This window comes from Lepisma saccharinum, chromosome 15 (assembly GCF_977018435.1).
Source record: "Lepisma saccharinum chromosome 15, izLepSacc3.1, whole genome shotgun sequence".
Classification (NCBI taxonomy): domain Eukaryota; kingdom Metazoa; phylum Arthropoda; class Insecta; order Zygentoma; family Lepismatidae; genus Lepisma; species Lepisma saccharinum.
The window spans coordinates 19,828,331-19,849,271 of record NC_139243.1 but is presented as its reverse complement, the minus strand read 5'-3'; the positions used below and the strand labels follow the sequence as shown (position 1 = coordinate 19,849,271).

Below are 20,941 nucleotides of genomic sequence, written 5' to 3'. Positions count from 1 at the left end.
TGAAACGCTAATCATTGCAAAAAATAGTTGTTTTCTTCATAAATCAAGGGTGTTTACACTTATTTCGTCTTATTTTGCAATTTCTAGACGTGACCGCCAAATTTCAACTGCAGATTCGTGATTAGGAGGCTAAAATTAGTTACTATGCCGAATTTGAAAGCAATTGAAGATTCTTCCGGTGTTTTAAATTTGCTCCTTCCAATTTGAGGTGATTGAAAGAGACACTTTATTTGACACTTTATTGCATATTGTACCGGTACATTGTTTCTGATATCTAATCTATCGCAGCAGATTGTTGCAACATGGTCAATAGGAATGAGGCATGGCTAACGTTGATCTTCTTAACGAAGGTAGTAGCCATAGTAGCCAAGGCCAAGGGCTGGGTAGCCACCGAGACCGTAGCCAAGGTAGATCTGCTCTGCTGGCTTCAGGCTTTCCTTGGGGGCCTGCTGGGCGGAGACCGCCAGCGCGGCGAAGAGGGCAAGAAGCAAGATGGCCTGTGGAGGAGAGAGAGCCATTAGAATCTTCAAAAAATATAAGTCACTGGAAGAATAGTGTAAGGTTCTCCCTCCAAGAGCGTCACTATACTCTGTCCCTGAAATGTCTGGAGCCAGCGAACAAAAACAAGTCTGCGCAAGTGGTCACTCCAGAGGGCTCGACCAATGAACACGTGCGATTGTTTATTGATTTGTTGTTTTTAAGTCCACTTTACGAGGGTATGCTGAAAAGTTCGTAGCCGGACGTAGAGGGAATGCACTTGGAATGATGAAACTTCATAGTTACTCAATATACTCTCCTCGAAGCTCAATGCACTTTCTGGCCTGGTGCAAACGACTTTAAAAAATGTTGAAGGTTGTTCCTCGCACCAATGCTCTGTGGCAGTAATCACCGCCTGATCTGAGGTAAAATGGCGTCCCTGCAGGTGTTTTTTGAGCTGAGGAAGCAGAAAGTAGTCCGATGGAGCCAGATCGGGGAATAGGGTGGATGATCAAGACACTGAAATCCCAGGTCTCGCAATTTCTGCTGTGTTGCTGCTGCTCGATGGTCAGGGGCATTGTCATGAGGTGATTACTGCCACAGAGCATTGATACGAGTAGCAAACTTAAGCATTTCTTTAAAGTGGCTTGCGAAAGTTGGAGCACCGGGCCAGAAAGTGCATTGAGCTTCGAGTGTAATATGTTGAGTAACTATGAAGTTTCATCATTCCAAGTGCAATCCTTCTACGTCGGGCTACGAACTTTTCAGCATCCCCTCGTATGTACAGTAAGGCTAATCGAGACTGGACCTACAGTTTAAAGTGAGATCCGAACCACTATGTGCCTCCACCCGGTATTGAACCCGAAACCCCTTGATTGCAAGGCGACGACGCTACCACTGCGCCATCTGGGATGCATGAGAGAACGGGATTGCGTAGAGGGGAAAGCGACTGCAGTTACCAGCTGTTTGCATCTATCCCCGGCCCGTATCAAAAGGTACGCTTCATGTTTTTGTGTGCAATGACGTGTTAGCTTTAAAGTGAATGTATCGCTTGAATGTGAAACCACGTAAAGCGACGGAACGACAGTGTTGCAATATGCAGATGTTAAACACCAAAACAAGAACAGTAGGTAAGAGTGTTTACCAAAGGAAAAGGAGACGCGGTAGGCACTATCGCCGTCAAACGGTTGTAAAGTAAAATGTTAAATTATTATTATTATTATTATTATTTAATTTATTCGATTTTTCTTGCGTATCAATGGTGTTGTTGAATTCTCGCGTACTGAAACTAGTGAGAGTTTTGAACTTCGATTTATATAGGGTCCCCTTATTCATATCTGGAGGGAGGCGGGGCATACAACACAAGATGTACCGAAATCGGCTCTCAGTGGCGGAGATTTCCAATGTCAAATAGGTTCAGTAGCGATTAGTCTATTGGTGCTGATTGTTTGTATGCTTTGGCAGTTTGGAAAGGATATTATTGAAGGATTTTATTTCATGTTGCTCGATCTTTATTTTTGATCGTTGGGATATAATAATGCTATACCTTTTCATAATACTTAGGCATGGCTTTTTTTGTGGGGGGGGGGCACGTGCCCCTGTGCCTCCCCGCTAAGTCTGCCAATGTTTACATCGCTATCACTCTTACACTGAACGCAGAATATTATGCCAAAATCATACCCAGTGACTTGCCCAGAATGTAGTTTCTGTGTTAGTAATTTGTTTAGACTGTTTCCTGCAGTTTTGAGTCATTTTAAATTTATAATTACTCATCCTCAACTACCCAGGTAGTACAGATCGCAACGAAAAGAGTTTGAAACAAATGCATTGCCTTATCAAAATGGAATGTCGCCAGGGGTCCCCGGTTCGAATTCCGGCCCGGGCATGACTGTTCTTTGTGAATGTTTCTTAACTAATTTCATCCTAATAGTTGGAATTAAGTCTTCCAGTTACTTGAAATACAGTATTCTCAACGTATTGTTTATTTTAAGAATGGCTTGATTGTAAACGTATTAGTTAATAATAATCTCGTGGGTATTTCCTAACTTGAAATATCCGTAAATATAATATAGAATTACTCACCAGGACCTTCATGGTTGTAAGTTGTTGTTGGTTCTGCAATCAAAGTGAACTACTTTACGAATAGACGGCGTTTCGGCATTTATATACCGATCGAACCTCGTACATAAGAGTTCCTGACCTTCGCTTGTGTTTGACTTCCTTGATCTGCAAGAAGGTGTGGTCTCCGTTCAGAGCTTGGCGTTGCTTCTTGACTGGCCTTCACTGCCCACCATCTTAAGATCAAAGCAAGGAGGCTATTGTTAATATGAGAACTTGTGTCGTTGCCGCTTGTATACAAACTGCAGCCTGGTATTTCCTGGTGTACTTCTGATGTAGGATGTCAAAGGACCGTTACGCAATGAAAGTTAGTTCATTTGGTAATAATGAGGTGTACGTGCACAGGGGCTGAATGCTAGATAATGTTACCCTTATGTAAAATCTTCTTCGTCAGCATCAGCGGCTCAAGAACCTACAAAATGTTATTTTAAATTTACGTGGTAGCGAAGTTGGAAGAGCATCTGGCTGTCACGCGGATGGCTCGGTTTCGAATCCCGGGGCAGGCGATCTGGACCAGGACATTTTCCAGTTATTTCCCTGTTTCTGCGCGGCTCTGAGGCCCACCCAGCCTTGTATAAATGAGTACTGAAGGGGTGAAGGCGGCCGTGTGTGATACTGAACACATCATCTCAACTGTGGCCGAGATCAAGAACATGTGGGCCTCTATAGCTCCACATCACCCCATATGCCTCCACGGCACGTGTCCACACGTTCCATGGAGTCAACCTTTACCCATTCACAAATATTTGTTTTTCTTAGTATAAACTATTGTGAAGTGTCTTGCTAATTTTGCAGTTGTTATTGTTCTATTCTAAACTCTGGGAATTGATTTATTGATCAAAATAACACAAGGACTAATACATGCAAGAGAAAGTATTTCTCAGGATCGACGTGGTTTTGTTTACGTTTTTTGTTTATTGCAGTGGATGGAGAAACGTTTGTTTTTGTTACAGCCCCCCCCCCCCGGTACTGTTTGACGGAAACAAATAATCATGTGTCGTAGCGCACATAATCTTAAACAACCAATTGCACAGCTTGTTTTATAATTATTTATTTACCATATCCTCCTCTTGTGTCGTTGCAGGCTTCATGAAATATTTGGAAATTTGATCGTATCACTTGACAATTCATATTCAACAGTCTGTTGCAACCTGGGAGTTGATACTTGTGAGTATTCAGATCAATATATATTTTTAGATTTAGTTTTATATTTTGAATTTTTATTACAGAACCTACCTAACCACCTCGATAAACACATTGAATTAATTCTCAAAACGGTGAGATAAAATGCAAGAAACATATAACATGTTATAAATAATAATAAATTTCAATCATATTGAGGAAAATGTAATAAAACATATATATAGACAAAAATATGTCTTATGTAATAAGCTGTTAGTAGTTACTAGGTAGAAGATAGGATAATTCCTGCTCATGCATTTTAAAATCTTATATGACGCTATGTGTTGTCATAGTAGTGTTCTTGACAATGAGATCATCTCGTAAATTGTCTCAAACATCTTCCGATAAATGAGAAAAGTTTTTTCCAAAACATCTTTGTAATATGACAAAATACCTGACTATATGGTTGTGTTTGGTGATACAGGAATACCGATATCAACATTTCAATCGTATCCAGGAACAGTAAATGAAGTTCTAAGATGTTACGTACCCGCACAAGTAAACCATATGGCCAATGACTGAAATAAGGAATCATAGATGGCAGCACGCGGAAGAAATATCAGGATCGCAGATTATATTAACAATGCGCACGTGAATCGAACGAAAGTGTTTGGGAAAACTGAAATTAATTGTGCTGACATAAATTTATGAACTAAGATAAACAATGGAGATGTTTATTAACCAATTGTTAGAAAAAGAAGCCTATCAACAAATTAATAGAAGAAGAAGTTATTAAACAACTGATAGAAGAAGTCTATTAACCAATTAATAGAAGAAGTCTATTAACTAATTGTTAGAAGAAGAAGCCTATCAACCAATTTATAGAAGAAGTCTGTTAAACGATTGATAGAAGAAGCAGCCTATTAACCAATTAATAGAAGAAGAAGTATTAACAAACTGATAGAAGAAGTTTATTAACCAGTTGATAGAAGAAGAAGCCTATTAACCAATTAATGGAAGAAGAAGTTATTAACTGATTGATAGAAGAAGAAACCCATTAACCAATATACGAGTCAGCCGATAGAAGAAGAAGTCTATTAATCTATCAACGATAGAATAAGAAGTCCATTGACCAATCAACGATAGAAGAAGAAGTCCATCACGTATCCATAAAGAAGAAGAAGAAGCCTTCCAGTAGATGAAATATGTTTAATAGAGATATATGTGACCAAGAAACAAAGAGACAGCTTTAAATACAATCCTGTATATAAATTTAATGTAATATGAAAATTAAGAATATACGGTGCATTGTACCGTATATTTAGTAGGTTAAACAAGTTGTTTCCTTTCTCCTTCTAAAATAAGTTATCGATCAGTTTTAGTTGCCCTGAAAATCTCATGTTTTACCCTGGCCTAAGCCGGACTGGTGTCACCCTCCCCGGGACGTGGCAAAGACGAATTCTATCCATGCCTCCAATAAGGAAACTTCACTTTTATAACCATCTTTGGATAAAGCGCACGCTTTTAAACATGCAACATAGGCAAGCCAATACTTATTCAAGCTAGGCGTTTGCATTAAAGGCAGAATAAAATTTGCTTTATCATAATCGATGTATGTGAGGTGTTTCTAAAATGTGCATTAACATAAACGTTGTTAATAGTACAGGGTGGCCCAAACGAAATGAAGGGTGTTAATACATCTGTAACTGAAATTTTCAAATGTGGACAAACGCAGTCCAATACTTAGAGCAGATGATGTAAGTGGCCTCCTGCTCCCGGAGGCACATGTCGGTTCTCCTCTTTGTGTTTGGAATGTAGCCTGAAGCTGCTGTTGTGTAACGGCAATTACAGCTGAGATTTTAGTGACAGGATGTGAAACTTTGTTTGAAAGTTATTGACAAATTTTAAAGGTCATTTGCTTTGTACGAGGGAAAGTCAAATTAAATCCTTTTTTTTATGTAGTAGATTTCTGCAAGTAAAGTTTCAGAAGTTTGCTTTTAGGATAGACCCATATATTTTTATGTCTGAGTTAGTGTCTGTGTACCTCAAGAAGAAGAATATTTGAAATCTATGTGGAGTCACTTATGACTCACTGCGAAGGTCTTTTCACCCATCTGCTCGCGGACTGAGGCCATAGTCGAACTTCCTCCTCTTTTTGCAAACTTGCTGGCGTGGTAAGCATGCATAAAGACATTGAATTTTCATTTGCCATAGAATGTGTGTAAGTTTTAGGCTTGCAGAGGGCAAGAAACCACTGCTCTTCGCTGGTGCATATGTATGAAGGAAGCGCCATCTTTAAAATGACAAAAATTGTGTTGTGAAGCTCACTTCATCAGTGTTGCAACCTTGTTTTGTCAGTGTTGCAACCTTGTTTTGTAAATAACAGTCGATCATTTGACTCTCCCTCGTATATGCCTCTACGAATAAAATTCGTTGCTTCGAGGTAAGGATCATCTTCACTGGCTGGAAACGTCACATCGAGCCACAATTAGCGCCGCTTGTCGTTGAAGTGTTGCCACCTGTAAGAATAAACCAAAACACGTCACCCAAGAAGTCTGACAACAACAACAACAAAATTCTTGTGATAAAGACGCGGGTTATTACCGCCTTTGTTTTGTGTAGAGTTGTGTTTGGCCGCCCTGCATCTTTTTCCATGACCTGACTGATATTTAAGGCCCAGAGCCTGACTGATTGCTTTTAATTCAATTTTCACCACACGTACACGCATACAGACATACATTGTCACCATTATGACAATGGTTCTTTACGTTGACAATCAAGATGGACAAGCCGGACCCTGTGGCCGAGTGGTTAGCACATCGCGCTGCGACGCCAAGGGTACCGGGTTCGAATCCCGCTCGGGCTTCGTTGTTTGTGAATGCCCATTCATCAATTTCATCACTTATCCTCATCTTCGAAAATTAGCCAAGAGGCACAAAACGCGACGTAAAATAAACTAAATCAATCAATCAATCAAACCAAGATGGACAACACCACCAGAGGGTACTTGAAGGATCAGAGAATATTGAGAAATTTGAAAAAGTTTTACATGCTGTGAATATGGAGTTTCATATGTGTTTGATTGTAATATAATATACAGGGTGCCCCAAAAAAGGTAACCGAAATGTAGAACCGTTGTATTATGTGTTCGTTTACCTTTTTTTGGGCCACCCTGTACTTTAAAGGGATTGTGTATCTTGAAACAAGAACAAGTGCTTTCATATTTCCACCCTAAAAATATGTAAAATAGGTGGAAGCAAGTTAACATTTTACGGAATCGTCGGGAAATTTATTTTCATGTACCTGGAAAAGTCTTGAGATATTGTTTGGGTAAAAAGGAATGGAATCCTGTAATTGCACACCTCAGGATTGGCTGAAATTCTCTTTTAGCATAGTGCCTACGTTGGGGGTGGAGGATGGGAGGCTATATATAATTTGCAAACTATGGGTAATTCCGATTCGTTTAGCAAGTTAACTCTAGGCAATCGCGCCGCTTGTGGCTATGCTGAAGGTGACTAGAACAATTCCCATTAAACGTTCTATGTTTAGGTAAGAATAGGATGGGAATCTTTTCGTAGGAGGGTGGAGGTTAATTCGCACACGGAAGTAGTTCATACATTTTGAGTTCATTTGTTTTGCATCGCATATCTTCCTTTGTGACGTGCAAATGTGCCAAATAAAATTGCTATTTTGTATTATTCTTATGTTACGTTCGCTTTTCTGCTCTTTTTAGCTAATTATAACGATCCAGAGTAGAACAGGAATGGAATCAGGCCGGAAAATACTTGGTTGAAAGTTTTTTTTTATCTCTAAATTTATTTATGGAATTTTTTGTGGTGGTGTAGTCGGTAGGGCGTCTGACTGCCACGCGGGAGACCCAGGTTCGATTCCTGGGGTGGGTGATGTATGATCGGCCTTGTCCCCGCATAAAGCGGCTCTGAGGCTCACCCAGCCTCAAATCAATGCGAACCTGCGGTAAAGGCGGCCGGAGCTTGATGCTGATCACTTCACCTCCATTATGGCCGAAATCGAGAATATGTGGGGCTCTACCCCCACATCCCCTAAATGTGCCTTCATGGTACGGTATACACGGGGAACTTTTCTTTACATAGTTACTTTCAATGAGCTACACCTGCGACACTAGTTGTTGAAGTATGCAGAGTTCCCACTGACATGGAAAAGCTGAAAGGTTCAGATATATTTGAAAGTACAGTAGAGCGTCGATTATCCGAAGTAATTGGGAGACATGGGTGTTCGGAAAACTGGTTTGTTCGGATAATCGAACTGTACATGTTTATTTGCCAAAAAGAAGTACTGTACAGTAAATTTATTCATAAAAACAGGCATCTCTTTAAGTATGTATTACAAAGTAACGTACAAAGGCAACTTTAGTAGGAATATATAGTATGTGGTACAGTTTATTAAACAAAAATATGTACATATTACATACGCATTTTGCATGAACAATACACACAGTACACAAAATTAACGTTTAAAAAAATCCTTTATTTTGGTCTGTCTAAGCAAGCCTACACGCTTACGAGCAGCTAAGTCACGTACTTTTTTCATTACAGATATCTGAAAGTGAGCGAGTACACAGTTCGGTTAAGCGGTCGTTCGGTTGACCGACGTTCGGATAATCGACGCTCTACTGTACATCTAAATCGGGGACAAATCCTGGGAAATCAGAAGAAAATAATGGCGAGGGAACACCCATACCCAGATTGGAACCCTCGATGATGAAATTGGGAGTTGACCAATCAGCGAGCGCGCCCACCTATGCGACAACGTTATGCACTTCACTTGGGTGCGTAGGAGCTTGAATTTGAATCTCGTCTGCAGGCCAACTGCGTGGTGTGGTGATCGCTCTCGGGGACGTCCAGAATTTTGTATGTGCAAGACTAGTAACTACTTGAAATTCGCCGATATTACACTTACGTACACTTAAAATAATACCTGCAAATAAAAGAGATTTTATAATTACCATGACGTTTCGACTGGCTGTGGACAGCGGGCTGTAGTTTAGACGGCCTTGTACAATGTTTCATTAGCTAACACCAGGCGCACGTGCTATCGAAAACATCGTGAAGATCAGTTAGCATCAGTGGTGTCACGAATGCAGCTTCCCAATCGGTGTCACTTGGGCACGAGTATAAAGGCCGAATCACACGAAACTGGATTTCTAGTAGGAATGTCCTAGTTGGCGCTGGACTGGCTACCTGTCTGGAAATCATGGCCGCCGGGTTGGCTGCTTTACTAGTTTTGAAAACTAGACCATGTTCTAATTGCAACTGGCTTTCTCTGCTAGATTCTGTGGAACAACTAATCAGAGAGAAAGTTTGGCCATGTGAAGATAAACTGATTTTGACAAAGGAAAGTTTTTGTCTGTAGTTTCCGAGTGTTTGTTCTTTTTATTCTCTTCTCGTTAAAAAAAAGTGAGAGATGATCTGCATTCGTGTTAGGAATTTATCCAACGCGATGAGATTTGTACGCAACAAACGTGATTAGCCGATAAAATATTTATTATTACAAGTGTATTAAATGTTTGACGTATTTAGTTTACCAAAATATTTTTTTAATGAATGAATCCGAATCATAGGCGTAGCTACGGGGTGTGCCGGGTGTGCCTAGGCACACCCTAATGGGATGCTTTATCAAAGAGAATTAAAGACAGATATTTCAATAAAAGAGAAAATAAGCGGCATGTCATTACTTGGTACAAACGTGTGCATTATCGCTGATGAAACGAGTGTCTATAGTTTTTCGATTTTTTTATGTCATTGGAGAAATAATATATTTACTGCATTCTACTCTGCAGTGCAGCGCTTTTCTTCTATACCTGCCACAAGCTGCACGTGTGAGAGAGCTTTCTCCAAGCTTACCCAAGTTAAAACTAAATTAAGTGCAACTCAGAAGCAGGATAGATTGGAAGCCCTGCTCTTGCTATTTGTGGAACAGGAAAAAGCTTAGTCTATTGATGTAAATGAAGTTATTGATAAGTGTAAGAACATTGTACCTTTTAACAGACGTCTCTTGTTATAGATAACGTGTATTTTGATGTATTTGTTTGTAACATTTATGAACATTTTTTGTGTGTGTAATTTCTATGCAATTTCATTTTTTATCTACTACATATATTCAGAACACTGTCATTTAGTGAATTTATATTCCTTTACAAACATCAGTGCAGTTAAAGAGCCAAGTGATTCTGTTGCAAAATATGCTATTAAAAATGTACAAGACCTCATTTTTTTTCTTTGTGCACACCCAAATATAAAGTTCTAGCTACGCCTATGATCCGAATCTTATGTACGAATATGCATACCAGAGTTCATTAAAAAGTTTGTTCAGTACACAATGATTACCATATTTTCTTTCGAGCCACTTTCTAGTCCATGCTTTTGTTTTAATTATTTTAATTTTTAATAACAGCAGTAGGTATCTCCTACAATGTTCTTCAAATCGCCCGTCCATTAATTAATCTTGTCTACTTTGCGCAATGTCTTATGGGAACAAGAGCATGCCGACAAGTACAGTAACAAGTATTGTGTGAGGCGAAAGCTATAACACCTGAGCCAGTACTACCCAACGAGTCCAAGTCGAACTGGAAAATCGAGCAGGAGATGTAGCCTCGTGTGATTCGGGCATAATTTTCCTAGTGGGCTGACACTGCAACCTGCCGTGTATGAATGTAACATCGTAATTTTTGAGTTTTTAACGGGGGATCGAACACCTCATCGCTCACACCAAAGTAGCAAGAGTCAACCATTCTAAGAGGGATCTCTGTTGCATATGGGTTGGTAATCTTTATCTCTGTATAGAGCGTAACGTGTCTCCTTTACAGATGGCAGTCAACCTCATTTCTACGCAGCACCATGGAAACTGCATTATTGCGGTCTGATGAGGCTCTGGTGCCATACATCTCCGTGGTTCTGTATATTGTCATTCCCCTCCCCTCTTACATGTACTGAGTGCGTGTAGACAGCTTCAGCTGTTATTACAGGTGTAGATATTAGACTTGCAGCTTTTATGTATTAATTTTAATGAATGAATTTCAAGACAGCAATTTATATTATAAGAAGGTTGTCTGCTGGTTTATTTTTGTTATGTGCTCCGTACTGTAGAGTCGGTGTAAATAAAAAGGTGAAGCTGCTCTCCGCACATTGCAACATGCATTTGTGGAAGTGATGCGATCAGCATCACGCTCCAGCTGCCTTTACCTCCCCCCCCCAAAGGTTCCCATTTATAAGAGGCTGGGTAAACCCCAATTAAAAACTCAATTAAACCATAAGAAACTCTGTGGGGCATCATCCCTGTGATATCCAAGGCTCGCCCAGCGTATCGAATTCCATCACCGTTCTTTCCTGACTTTCTTGACCGGAGTCCTCTACTTCTTCCCTTATTGTACCCGAAGCCAGCCCAGAAAATTTTGGAATAACAATGAATTATACATGTCTGATGTCTGCCGTGCATGTGTTTTACTTTCCCTGAAATTCAAGAGAATTCCCCATCGCTTGCGTGACGGAACATATTTTGGCGGACGGAGCCGAATTCCTTTGCTCGTGGATATTCATCGATTCCGTCATGAAAGCGCAAGTGTCGCTCCAGATGCATGGAATTGGACTTGTTTTGTGAAGGAACTGCGTAAATCTCTCGTTTTCTTCTGGTAGCAGCCGAGGAGCGAAAATGGAATGTTTTAGACTTATTAGAGCTTATATTTCATTATTGTGCAATCGTCAATGAAGGATATTAATTTAATGTGAACCATTGCTGTCTTTCTGGCAGACTTCACATCCTCATAGGATCTGTTTTTGCACGCAACCTTTTTATGTAATAGGATTTTTCTTTTTCAAAAATTGAACTTTTCAAAGCATATTTCCAATCAAAGACGTTACTTTTTCCTCTTCACCTCTCTTCCGTTGTTTCTTCCTTTCTCTGTTTCGTTCTCTTTGTCTCCCACCATTTCATTCTCCTCGCCTCTCTCACTATTTCTTTCTTTCACTTCTCTCCCATCGTACATCTTTCACTCCGCTCTCACTCCCTGGTTCTCTCTCTTCCGCTGTGTTTCACTCTCATCGCCTGTCTTCATTTCTTTCTCTTCACCTTTCCCCCACTGGCACTCTTTCTCTTCCTTTCTCTGCCGCAGTGTTTTCTACCTTTCACCTCTCTCCTCTACTATTTCTTTCTCTTCCACTGGACTTTTTTCTTCGCCTTTACTCGCTGAGTTTCTTTCTCTTCCACTGGACCTTTTTCTTCTCCTTTACTTGCTGAGTTTCTTTCTCTTACACTGGACTTTTCTTCTCCTTTACTAGCTGAGTTTCTTTCTCTTCCACTGGACTTTTTTCTTCGCCTTTACTCGCTGAGTTCCTTTCTCTTCCACTGGACTTTTTTCTTCGCCTTTACTCGCTGAGTTTCTTTCTCTTCCACTGGACTTTCTTCTTCGCCTTTACTCGCTGAGTTTCTTTCTCTTCCACTGGACTTTTTTCTTCTCCTTTACTTGCTGAGTTTCTTTCTCTTCCACTGGACTTTTTTCTTCTCCTTTACTTGCTGAGTTTCTTTCTCTTCCACTGGACTTTTTTCTTCGCCTTTACTCGCTGAGTTTCTTTCTGTTCCACTGGACTTTTTTCTTCGCATTTAGTCGCTGAGTTTCTTTCTCTTCCACTGGACTTTTTTCTTCGCCTTTACTCGCTGAGTTTCTTTCTCTTCCACTCGACTTTCTTCTTCGCCTTTACTCGCTGAGTTTCTTTCTCTTCCACTGGACTTTTTTCTTCACCTTTACTCGCTGAGTTTCTTTCTCTTCCACTGGACTTTTTTCTTCGCCTTTACTCGCTGAGTTTCTTTCTCTTCCACTGGACTTTTTTCTTCACCTTTACTCGCTGAGTTTCTTTCTCTTCCACTGGACTTTTTTCTTCGCCTTTACTCGCTGAGTTTCTTTCTCTTCCACTGGACTTTTTTCTTCGCCTTTACTCGCTGAGTTTCTTTCTCTTCCACTGGACTTTTTTCTTCTCCTTTACTCGCTGAGTTTCCTTCTCTTCCACTGGACTTTTTTCTTCTCCTTTACTCGCTGAGTTTCTTTCTCTTCCACTGGACTTTTTTCTTCGCCTTTACTCGCTGTTTCTTTCTCTTCCACTGGACTTTTTCCTTCGCCTTTACTCGCTGAGTTTCTTTCTCTTCCACTGGACTTTTTTCTTCGCCTTTACTCGCTGAGTTTCTTTCTCTTCCACTCGACTTTCTTCTTCGCCTTTACTCGCTGAGTTTCTTTCTCTTCCACTGGACTTTTTTCTTCACCTTTACTCGCTGAGTTTCTTTCTCTTCCACTGGACTGTTTTCTTCGCCTTTACTCGCCGAGTTTCTTTCTCTTCCACTGGACTTTTTTCTTCGCCTTTACTCGCTGAGTTTCTTTCTCTTCCACTGGACTTTTTTCTTCGCCTTTACTCGCTGAGTTTCTTTCTCTTCCACTGGACTTTTTTCTTCGCCTTTACTCGCTGAGTTTCTTTCTCTTCCACTGGACTTTTTTCTTCTCCTTTACTCGCTGAGTTTCCTTCTCTTCCACTGGACTTTTTTCTTCTCCTTTACTCGCTGAGTTTCTTTCTCTTCCACTGGACTTTTTTCTTCGCCTTTACTCGCTGTTTCTTTCTCTTCCACTGGACTTTTTTCTTCGCCTTTACTCGCTGAGTTTCTTTCTCTTCCAATCGACTTTTTTCTTCGCCTTTACTCGCTGAGTTTCTTTCTCTTCCACTGGACTTTTTTCTTCGCTTTTACTTGCTGAGTTTCTTTCTCTTCCACTGGACTTTTTTCTTCGCCTTTACTCGCTGAGTTTCTTTCTCTTTCACTGGTATTTTTTCTTCACCTTTACTCGCTGAGTTTCTTTCTCTTCCACAGGACTTTTTTCTTCGCCTTTACTAGCTGGGTTCCTTCTTTGCCTTTCGCCGTGTCAACTTTTCTTCAATTCCCTCCAGGTCGTTTCCTTCCTTAAAATGAAGAAGGGCCGCGAGAGGTAATTTACGTTAACTCAATGGGGATGTGTTCGGCGGCCGTTCATCCTTTCAAACGGAATGAACGAACGTCGATGAATTTATTCAAACGAATTATAACACACCCATACTAATGATAATGTAATACAACCACAAACAGCCGCAAGTTTAGGTGCTAGGTTGGCTAGGATTTACCTGGGCTTATAAGGACCTTCTCTCCTCGATGCTCTCTCTCATTCCCGCCTGTGATCCACTTGTCTTCTTTTCTCCAAAGCTTAGACCATTCAACTCTCTACGCCAACGCCACGGACCATATGTCAACACCCTTACCACATCTTGCACTCGCGCCATTCTTTGCATTCCAACTCATGCTGACGCTTACACTTTGACACGTTACTTAGTGAAAAGAACATGATTTAACTAAAATAGCAAATAATAAATTCACATGAAAGACTCGAAAGCATTCGCGTGATGCCTCTGAGGGTATGGGGTAATATCTCTGTTAGTTCGTCAAATAAAAATCAAAGTTAAGTTTGCACTAAGAAAAAGGAAGTCTATTTTACTTCTTTGCAAACTAAATACTTATATGCCTAACATATAATCCATGTCACTCAAAGAAATTAAACTTCTTATAATTCAAATTGATCACTTCTTTTTCTTCATGACCCTCACCGCCGGGTATATGGCAGTTTTGGTCGAAGATCTGGGATGAAGAACACTGGTGAGTAGAAACTTGATCACTCTATTCAAAAACCGAGCCCGAACTTTAAAGTCAAGACAAAACACACTCGTAATTGCCATGGTAACAGCGCTTACAAGATAAGTATATACAGGTTAGTCACTATCCTGACATTATCAGTGATAGGTAAATTACATAAATTAATATTAAAGAGCAATAAACATTTGTACAAGAGAAAAGGTAATTATTAACAATAAATATTAGTTAATTGGGAAAGGACGTGTCAACTTCCTCGTTCCTCATTCTTTCCAAGCACACCACAATGCGTATCTTTCTCGCGCCTCCCTCCCTGAATCTTTCTCTAAGCCTCACCCTCGCTGCCTCTTCGTCTTCGCGTTTCTTCCCACCCCTCTCTCAGTCTTTTCCTCTGTTTCTCTTTGTTTCACGCAGTGTGTCTTCTCTCCCTTTTCTCTCATCCTCTGCTTTACTCTATATTTGTTTCTCCTTGTTACCTTTCTTTATCGGGATATAAGGGACTAGCTGCTGGTAAGGCACCCAAATGTAACGTAGTACACCCCGTAGGCTGCTGCTTGCAGGCCAACGAGGCTCTGGTGTCTGGACCTAGGGCCAGTATAATCCTCCGTAGGGCTGTGTTTTCTTGTATTTGTCCTTCTGTATGCTTAGTGCCCCTTTACAGCCTCAGCTTTTAAAGGTAAGGATATTTTAGTCTTCAGAGATAGTACAGTGTTAAGCAACGAATGAATAATTAGTTTTAAAAATTGAATAACTTAGTTTTGAATACAGACATTTTATTTTCCTGCTGGAGGTCTGTACTAAATTTTATTACAGTTAAGGGAACATCCCCGTATTGTGTGACGATCAAGTACAGCATATGTGCTGAAGTGTCGACAATATCAAAATCAACCAATAAACATTTCCTTATCGCGCGTGCATATTGTATATGAGTAGGGCTCGGAAGATCTATAAACTGCCAAAAAAAGACATGAAAAGACCTAACAATATCAAAAAAGGACCTACAAACGGAAAAAAAGGACGTATAAATGTAATCCAAATTAATAACTTCAGTTTTAATTACATATTTAATGAATTAAGAAAATACAAAATTCTGGTGGTATGGAACACACAGTGCGAAGAAACTATATGAATGAATTGCATCTTCTTTCAGACATATATTTTTTAGATTAACATAATTTGAAAAATCATATTTGAAGAATCATATTTGGCCTAATCACACTAGGGTTACAGAAGAAAGTGAAGTTGCAAAACAAAGCCCTTAAGACCTAAAAAAAGGCTAAAAAAGGACCAATAAGCCAAAAAACGCCGAAAAAGCAAAAAAGGACAAATAAAACCCACCTTTTTCTGGCCAACAATGACCCAAAATGAACATGTATTATGTTGGGGCTCGTCTTCGGACACTAGGAAAAAAAAAAGATTTTTCCTCAACTTCCGATCCCTATTAATGAGTTCAGCTGGTAATAAGAATCCCATAATCAATATATAGTTTTACAAAATGATGCTTCACTCGTCATCCACATTGTATCCTTATATTTATTGCACATCCATTTACGTGCAGGGGCGTAGTCTCAGAAACATTTGACCTCGATTGAAAGGGAACACCCTTCTCTGTCATGGTGGGATTTGTTTGATTTAAGGGGGGAAAAGTTCTGGTTGAAAGCACCACTTAGTTTCTGTAGCTGAACCTATTTTTTTTTCTATTTTTGAACTATCCCCACATTCTATCTGCGAGTGTGACGTGTTGATCGTTTAGCAATTCTTCTAGCCCTTATTAATTTTTTAATATATATTTTTTGTTTCGTAATTATTACACATTACGTTGATTCGTTCCACGCTTATTCTTTCACAGGGTATTGTAATAGTTGGCACTGTGCCTTCATTTTGTGCTTAATTCTTTTGGTATTTTGTGTTTATTCCTAAACGGTTTTCAGGATCTTATGTAGTCCACTTCGTGGTCATTTCTTGTATTTGTATTTTTAATATTTTGTTTAGGTTGCTTTTTTGCAATCTTAAGTCAACAGCGACGATTATCCCTTTCATTTATGTCCACGTTGTAATATTCGCTGTTATTTTGTTTCATGCTTATAATTTACATTTCCCTTCGTTTGAGTTGATAAGTTTCGCAGTCACATCACGCCTATTCTTTTGTAGGTTTTCTTTACAGGCTATTTGCTTGGTGATTGTACCCTTCATGCTCATTCATTCGCGATTATTCCGTTCATGCTAGTCCCTTGACGATTATATCCTTTTCACGCTGCTTTGTTGACTATAATATTCCTTTCACGCTTCCTCGTTAACGATGGTATTCCTTTCACACTACTCCTAGGACGATTGTATTCCTTTCACACTACTCCTATGACGATTGCATTCCTTTCACGCCTCCCCCTTCACGATTGTATTCCTTTCACGCAGCTCCCTTGACGATTGTATTTCTTTCACGCTGTTCCCTTGACAATTGTATGCCTTTTACGCTGCTCCCTTGACGGTTTATTCCTTTCACGCTGCTCCTTCCACAATTGTATTCTCCTGTGACGATTGTATTCCTTTCACGCTGCTCCCTTGACGATTATATTCCTTCCACGCTGTTCTCTTGATTGTATTCCTTTCACCATGGATCTTTGACGATTGTATTACTTTCACGTTGCTTCATTGGCGATCGTATTCCTTTCACGCTCTCCCGTGGTGATTTTATTCCTTTCACACTGTTCTCCTGACGGTTGTATTCCTTTCATGCTGCTCCCTTGACGATTGTATTCCTTTAACGCTGCTCCCTTGACGATTGTATTCCTTTAACGCTGCTTCCTTGACGATTGTATTCATTTCACGCTGCTCCCTTGACGATTGTATTCCTTTCATGCTGCTCCCTTACGATTGTATTCCTTTCACGCTGCTGCCATGACGATTTTTTTCCTTTCAGGTGCTCTTTTGACTGTTGTATTCCTTTCACATTTTCCTTTTGACTATTTTATTCCTTTCACACTGTCCTTTTGACTATTGTATTCCTTTCACGCTGCTCCCTTGACGGTTGCATTTCTTTCACGCTTCTTCTTTGACAATTGTATTCATTTCACGCGGTCTCAATGGCGATTGTGTTCCTAACACAATTAAGCCTTGTTTCCATGATATTAAAAACTCAATATGCTGACTAAGGCAGAAATTTATTTTATTATAAAACATAAACTAAACGTAAAGTTTCAACCTTCTAGCAAGGTCTTCTTCAGACTCTGTACCAAGTACAAATGTAACAAGGTACAAAAACAGGACGATATACATACACAAACATTACTCCCCTCCAGACTATTAGAAAGTTGTTTGGGAACATTCTAGCAGGTGGCTTTCCCTTGTCAACTGTACTTTCACCTACAAGGCTAAACATATTAACTTCCATATAGAATGTGGTTGGACTCTTTGTCTCACGCTCCTTTTCCTTCATTCTTCTTCCTTGACGGCTATTCTTCTCATCCTAGTCTCTGAACGGTTAACTGTGTTTATTTCTCCTCCCAAAGTGAGCAGGCCAATTTAGAAACATTTTTGCCTTAAGTGCAAGTGCATCGAGTATTCATCCATTTTGGGAGAGGAGTTTTCACAATATCCCCAGCAATATTCAACGTAGCGGTTCTTGTTCGAGTCGCTTGTTTACCCGATGTGATTGATGTCGTGCTCTTTCGGACGTCAGACGACCCCATTTGTCTTTCCGTCTTCTCTTCTCTGGTTTCCCTGTTTTGTTGCCTCGTTTGTCTGTTTGCCTTATTTTTTTTTTCAAGTGAAAAATTGGGTCTGTTTTTCAGTCTGTCCGAAATGCCTGTCCAAAGATTATGTTTCTAGTGTCGGCAAACAATGTGTCAAGGGTAGGACCAAATATGCTGTTTCAGTGATTAAGTGACTCACATTTTTTTTTCAACGGAAAACTACGACTAAGTTTGGCACGTTATTGTGCTGCCACGGCTCGAGATAAAATTTGACACAGTCTAGTTTCGTATTGCGTCTCAAATTTCTGTCTCGATTTTTTTCTCGAGTTGTCTCCCTCGTTCTGAGTCTCGTCTCGAATTGCATCTGACTGTTCTCGGTTTTGTTTCGATTTGCAAAAGATTGACTCTTTCTCAGTCTCGAATCGATTTGCAAAAGACTGAATCTTTCTCGGTCTCGTATCGATTTGCAAGAACTTACTCTTTCTCTGCCGTGTATCGATTTGCAAAAGACTTACTCTTTCTCTGTCTCTTATCGATTTGCAAAATACTGACTCTTTCTCTGTCTCGTATCGATTTGCAAAAGACTTACTCTTTCACTGTCTCGTATCGATTTGCAAAAGACTTACTCTTTCACTGTCTCGTATCGATTTGCAAAAGACTTACTCTTTCACTGTCTCGTATCGATTTGCAAAAGACTTACTCTTTCACTGTCTCGTATCGATTTGCAAAAGACTGTCGTACTTTGTCTGGTCTCGAGTTTCAAGTGCCTGCCTCGTTCTCTGTTTCGCCTCGACACCTAAGTGAAATTAACCTATTGTTGCGTATTTAACCATTATTGCTCATAACACTAAATTGTCACAGTTAAAGTTGAAATTTTCATTTTGTTTTACCGTTTTAAGTTACTGTTATTTTTCTTCATAGCGTTTGGATATTTAGTGTCAAATTTTTGGCTGCCTAGGTGACACGTGGAGTGACCAACTCACAATTTCACAATGCACATTCCGGGTTCGAGTCTCGACCTGGACATCGGTCATCCTTCGGGAGTATATCTTCATTAGTTTTATCTAACCACCATTATTCATCGTTGCAGTTAGCCAAAAAATAGATAGCGACGCGATATCTACAGGGTGCAGCAGAAGTGATAGCCGAAACGGTTAAACGTACGCGATAATAGAAGCAAGAAAGTCTCACATTAAACATGGGTTGCAAACGAACCGTTTGAGAGATAATTGCGAATGTATGGTTACCATCCGCCACTGATCGTAAGAGACATTAAGAAGATAATACATAGTTTCCTATGTAAAATTCACATCTAAAAGCTATTATGTGTTTTATTTATATATATTTTTATACTTTGCTGTAGCTGACAAAACGCGATGAGAAATGGGGAAGAAATAACAAGTTGGTGACCAGACGTCATCTTTTGTCTCAGACATGTCCTCCTTTTTATATGTCTGTCCGGTGTCCGGGCGGATTTTGTAGAAATCTGTAAATGTCCTCCTTTTTGGAAAGAGTATAGTATCTATCATAAAAAATGTGCTGCACAAAGAATGTTTCCACACCTAATAATCGTCATGTGTTATTATCACTTGGGGCGCATTAAGTATTCGAGCAATGTACACTGAGCATTTGAAGGCTGAACCACGATAACTTTGCCCGAATTAGTAATTAGTATTAATCTAACTCGTTGCATAGCTCTCTGAGCGGGGAACGCATGATGTTCGTCCAGTTTCTTTTCGAGTTATACATACGCGATGCAGAAAAGCGTAGTGAGAATTTTTATTATTAAGTAATTTTTACTTTGTGGAATAACGAAGCGAAAGTGTAAATTCAACAATGATCTCGTAAGAAAATATATAGCTTTTAACGATGAAAGAAACGAATATGAGGCAGAGTGTAAAGTTGTTGTCATTCTTCCCTGCTTTTGAAAGAGTGTTAGAAATATTCTCGACATTAAAATCATATTTCTTGTTTCAATGTAAACTACTTAAAATATTAATTCAGAATTCTGGAAGTAGTTAAGCAAAGCTGTGCATTCACCTATGGGGATATGTAATTTTAAAATCCAAGAATTGGAAAAGAAGCAAAACTCAATTATAGACTGGAGGCACATATGGGGTTCGGATCGCACTTATATATATTTGCAGTGTCCTCTTTCCAATGGTTTTGACCTCCTTTTCGCCATGCCCAGTCCTCTTTTTTTTGAATGTATGTGTCTGATCACTCTAAACAAGTAGGACTTAATCTGGGGATTGCTGGGTTCAGTATCCGTATAGATGGAGCTCTTTGTTGTTCATTCTGTGTGTGTGTTTTCGATATTGTTCCAGTAGAGTTTTTATTCGACTTCAAAACTATTTTTCTTTGTTGTTAGAACAAAAACTCTCCCCCCCGAAAATGTTTGGTGGGGGGGATCAATTGTTGGTAGGGAGAAATTCCTCCTGTTGTCCCCCCGGGATTTCGCACCTTGCTTTTAATTGAGTAAAGGTGTTACATCATTTTAGTAGGGCACGAGGTAACAAACAACTTCGAGGAAGTAAAGATGTGCATCGACCTGGTATTTACGACAGCAATCCTTGGAGGATAAATAGTGGGTATTCTGATAGAGGGGGATAAGTTGAGATGAGATCAGAGAATTATGGACACTACGAGAGAGAGAGAGTGGTATTTTCTTCGCACGTCGGTCTGAAGGCGTGATGCAGGTCTGACACCAAGGTAGTGGTGGTGTTACTCTCTACCTATACTTCGACATCAGTAAGAACAAGTCTGCGTTCTTCTTCCATACGGGGAGTCTTCGGAGAACATCAGCTTCTGGTTGAAACAGGTGTTTTCCTTACATCATGCCGAGA

General features: G+C 39.8%; 1 protein-coding gene and 1 long non-coding RNA gene across 2 annotated transcripts in view; one reads left to right on the top strand and one right to left on the bottom strand.

Moving 5' to 3' along the window:
• Window positions 1-298: 298 nt before the first annotated feature.
• Window positions 299-2,737, bottom strand: LOC145999630 (uncharacterized). Its single transcript, XR_014443421.1, has 2 exons — window positions 2,560-2,737; window positions 299-497 (listed from the first exon to the last, which is right to left on the bottom strand). It is a non-coding gene; the product is annotated as an uncharacterized LOC145999630 (long non-coding RNA).
• Window positions 2,738-3,695: 958 nt separating this feature from the next.
• Dus1 (Dihydrouridine synthase 1) overlaps window positions 3,696-20,941 on the top strand; it is a 111,988-nt gene continuing 94,742 nt past the window's right edge. The window contains exon 1 of the mRNA XM_083136721.1: window positions 3,696-3,762. The gene's annotated coding sequence lies outside the window, so the exon portion shown is untranslated. The remainder of the gene's footprint in view (window positions 3,763-20,941) is intronic.